This window comes from Oratosquilla oratoria, chromosome 21, assembly GCF_046742065.1.
Source record: "Oratosquilla oratoria isolate Oo_2021 chromosome 21, ASM4674206v1, whole genome shotgun sequence".
NCBI classification, from domain to species: Eukaryota; Metazoa; Arthropoda; class Malacostraca; order Stomatopoda; family Squillidae; genus Oratosquilla; species Oratosquilla oratoria.
Genome location: NC_134797.1, coordinates 40,281,908 through 40,286,907, shown reverse-complemented (window position 1 = coordinate 40,286,907; position 5,000 = coordinate 40,281,908).

Sequence of the window (5,000 nt, the reverse complement as noted above, 5' to 3'; positions counted from 1 at the left end):
CGGGATCAATATAGTTTACTGACGAGTTTGAGATATTGAGACTTTACCAATTCAAAGTGAAGTAAAATGTGCTCCTTTTGCCATTTTCACCACAAGTGAAGGATCGAAGCCACACTCGGTTTCTTCCGTCCTCCCCAAAGATTATTATCTGTAATCAATCATGAGCCATCTTGTGTGACATCAAATATTTGGTTCCAGGAGGGCGTGGATTCAACAGGACAAACGAAAACCTCGACGTGATGGATCAGGAAGCCCAGGTCTTCATGGTCACTGGCCTCCTCGCCTAAGAGGATGACTTAGTAGGCAGTAAAAAGAGAGGTGGTTGCAGTAAAGTTAAAGGAGGAGGTATGAAAATATAAGAGGAGGGGGACGTAGAGGAAGAGGAAAATGATAAGAAGGAAGGGGAGAGAGTAGGTGTGGTAGAAGAAGAAGAGGAGTAGAAGGTAGAGGAGGAAGAGTGGTAGGAGGAGGAAGAGGAGTAGTAGGAGGAGGTATGAAAGGAATAAGAGGAGGAGGTAGAGGAAGAGGAAAAGGATAAGAAGGAAGGGGAGAGAGTAGGTGTGGTAGAAGAAGAAGAGGAGTAGAAGGTAGAGGAGGAAGAGTGGTAGGAGGAGGAAGAGGAGTAGTAGGAGGAGGTATGAAAGGAATAAGGGGAGGAGGAGGTAGAGGAAGAGGAAAAGGATAAGAAGGAAGGGGAGAGAGTAGGTGAGGTAGAAGAAGAAGAGGAGTAGAAGGTAGAGGAGGAAGAGTAGTAGGAGGAGGAAGATGAGTAGTAGGAGGAGGTATGAAAGGAATAAGAGGAGGAGGTAGAGGAAGAGGAAAAGGTTAAGAAGGAAAGGGAGAGGGTAGGTGAGGTAGAAAAGAGGAGGAGTAGGAGGTAGAAGAGGAGGAGTAGCAGAAGGAGGAAGAGGCGTAGTAGGAGGAGGAGGTAAAGGAGGAAGAGAAGGAGAAGGAAAGGGATAAGGAAGAAGAGGAGATGGTAGATGAGATAAAAGAGAAGGAAGAGGAGGAAAGAGAGGAAGGGATAGAGATGGTAGAAGAAGAAAAGAAAGAAAAGGAGGAGGTAATAGGGAAAGAGGAGGAAGAAGAAAAGGAGGAGGGGAGAGGTAGAGAAGGCAAAACAGAAGGAGGAGGAAGAATAGGAAAAAGAGGGGGAAGGGCAGAAGAGGTAAGGGAGAAAGAGGAAGAAGAAGAAGAGGAAGAGGAGACGTGGAAGTAGTAGTAATAGTGCTAGTAGAAGGAGGAAGAGGAGGAAATAAAGGCGACGGCGAAGGAGATGGCGATGGCACAAGTTAAAAAAAGGGCCTCCTCACATGGTCTTTCTTCTGGCCAGAGATAACTCATTTATGTATCGTGAATGTGTGATAATTAAATATGAAGGACGACTTGAGAACCTACAAAGGTCAACACTAAATATTCGAGGAAAGGATGTTTTCTTTACAAAGGTTCTCATAGGTTTTGCAAAACATTCTTTTTATTTTTTGTCTTTCGGTGTCCCTCTTTTTTTTCGGGGGTGGGGGGGTTATTTGGCTACGGTAATGTCTTTTCACAGTCTCTTCAAATATGAGATACTCATTTTGGTTTCTGAGCGTTAGATATTATAATTGTAATAGAAGCGTCAAAGGTCTAAGTTGGACGCTGCAATATACATAATGTAGCCATCGACAACCTTCAATGGGATTCAGGCGTGAGCATCCACTCCGCCAAGACCTTACGGTCTTTGTCCAAATGTATAATAGAGAAGTATTGTACATTGGGCTTTAATTAGCCCTATTAATCCTACTAACATGGAGTCCAGCATGGATAAGCACGGTAGAGGAAGTATTAATATCTTCATTATTAATGAGATCATTACTTCATGAAAGTATCAATTTAGAGTTTAGGATAAATCTTTTCCTATTGTTTATGACATACACGGAATCTATTACACCACGTGAATACCAGAGATCCTGTTTCACTGTCGGTCACTCTCATATGTCTCAGTTGTCCATGTTCAAAGGGTAAAGGGAGAAAATCATCTTATCGGACTGGACTACTGTCTTCGTATACACGGGCATATCATTTGAACGAGTTCAGAAACATGTACAAGCCATTCTGACACGCTGCGTTATACATGTCTTCATTTGATACAAGGAGACTTCAATGACTGGACAGTGTATTGGGTGTAAGGCTTCATGTTCATTATATTTCGCCCTGTGCTCAGTATGGCTTCATCATATGACTGTATATAGCTCCAAGCCCGGCAAGACTGTGTTATCCTACATTGACTAATGATACTATAAATGACTTGCTAGCTATATCACTATATTTAGTAAATATCTTATACAAGGCTCCGTGAAATGAGAATGAGAGTATGTAGCACAATGATACAATATGCTTGACCTCTTTCAAAAATTATTTTTTTATGGGTTGGTTTCATACCATTTATTTTTATTCACATAAGGGACGGATTTGGTTTTAGGTTTGCTTCTTACCTGAATAAAATCACATGTTATATTAGCCAGAATAATAATTATAATTATTGCCTCAAGTTTCACTTATTTGTATTCGGCAGCGTTATAGTAACAAGCATCTGCTCTCAGGATATTCCATAGATCTCTCCATGAGGAAACGTTGGACTGTTGTTTATATTATATTACTGAGGGTCGGTATCTGCGTCAATAGTTGATTGGAGGAACAGCAGAGGAATGATAGTCGCTCACTGGCAGTTCTCTTTGTGTAGAAAAAAAAGGAGGGTTGATGGTTGAAATTGATAAAAGATCTTGGTTCAGGCCCAGAGACCGAATGTCAGCCCCACGTGGGTCCACCTCCATATTGTGGGATTAGAGGATGAATGATGTAGAGATGACGCGATTAGCCAAATTGTTTATTTCTACGTCTATGTTAAATCTGCGTCTAGACAGCTGGACGACATTATATCTCCTCCTCTTAGTATTTAGTCTGAATATAGTAAAATATAGTGAAGCCTTTTGGTTTGTGAGCAAATGTTTAGACGTGGGATTATGAAATGGAATTCTCTTGTGAAATAGATTATAAAGACACAAAACGCCTAATCCCACTCAGGCTCAGTTTTGTCCAACCTAAATAACAAGACAATATTTCTTATCTGAGTGATTTTTGGTGCCAATCGGATGGCCGTTGCCGGTTACTTTTCATCCATGGGTCTCTTGGAAGAGAGACATGTGGCAACAGATTGATTGAGTAATTGACTTAATCATGTCCATGTGCTTGTAGGAAAAGGTGTCAGAGTTCAAATAAATTTGATTTTTTTTTTTAGATAAACTGTTCGATGGTTCTTACAGATCCTCTCTGGTAACGGTGATATTGTTTGTGTTTTTATATTAAGTAGTATTTAATGGTATATCTTGTGAACACGAAGTAAATGTTCATTTTATTTCTCTTATTTTATTTCTACATAGAGTGTATCCTGATAAAGTATTCTAATCATACTTCAGTACATGATCTTTGTATGTCTTACGACTATTTAACTGTTACTACAGGGGCTTATGTTCAATGTTCAAAAATCGTTTGTAGTCAAATAATATTTAAGTGTAATATTACGTCATATTTTAGTTGCATCTCAAGGACGTTATTCATGTGCATATTTTTTTACATAAATACTACGACTTCTATTATTACTGACTTATTCTTTTACTTATTTCTTATTTCTTCATTTATTCATTCATTTATTTATTTGTATGTATATTAATTTATTAATCTATTTATTTACCTATTAATTTATTCATTTATACACCTACATGTTTGTATATTTATTTCTTGCACAAATAGGTTGACATTGACCCCCGTATGACATAGGTAGCTACGAAAAATATATAATAAATTAAATAGAATGAAAAAAGTATATAAGCTTCTGTCGAAGGAAAGTCCAGTTTAATCTTTTCATGTCCAAAGAAAATATTTTTCGTCTTTTCTCCTTCAAAAACTTCAGTATTTTTGAAAACTAGTTCTGCTGTGTACCCGTCCTCATTAATTTCTCTTTTCCTTTTCCTTTTCGCTCAGATTTCCGTCCTTCTGTTCTGAGAAGCTCTCTCTCTTCTCTTAGACCTTCATGTCACATCCATTATCCTTTTATTAGGAACTGTAAGGACAGCATAACACATCTGTCAATTCTGTCTATCTGTTGACAGCGTGCCTTTCCCGTCTACCCGCTCCATCACTCGCACTAGTGCAGGGGCGTTGCTGTTGTTGTTGTTGTTGTTAGTGACAGTAGCTTACCAGCGTTTCTGTCCAAATGGACAGTCTCGAGCCGCACGTGAAGACGTTACCAGTATTGCAGCTAAAGCGTCCTTCTTGAAAAATTAATTATATGTGCAAATATTTGAAAAAGAAAAAATCATAAGCAGGTGGTCATGTTTTTCAGACCTATTGCGGGCTTTCTGTGCCGGTTCTCAACAGTCCTGGCCAAGCGGGGAGTCGACCCAACGTCGGCATAGAAAAAAAAAACTATTTGCTGAAACTGACAGTATTTTGACTTTGTCAAAGTAGCGGGATCGTACTTCACACTGCGCGGGAATGCGATGTTGATTCTTTTATAAACTATAATTACCATACCTAGATGTAATGTGTATTTACAATTAGCATTACTCCAAGCCAGGACCGGTAAGTATTACAGAAAAATACCTTAACTTTTTAATGGTGTGTAAGATGCAAATGTTCCCTGGTGACTGTTCCGTGATGTCATTCCTCTACATATTTCTCTGTCAGTGACAGGGCCTTCCTTTTGTCCCTTCGTCTATCCCCGTCTCTATCACTTGCCTAAGTTACATACATGTGGTCCTTCCACACCAAGAATTGACCCATTAATACTCAAGCCGCCTTGCAAGAACCATGGAATTAGAAGCCGAGTGTTGACCCAATACACACACATACGTACATACACAACTACAGAGATACACAATTATACAACTACACACATACACATATACACAACTACACACTTACGCACACATATACACACATACACACCCATATACACATAC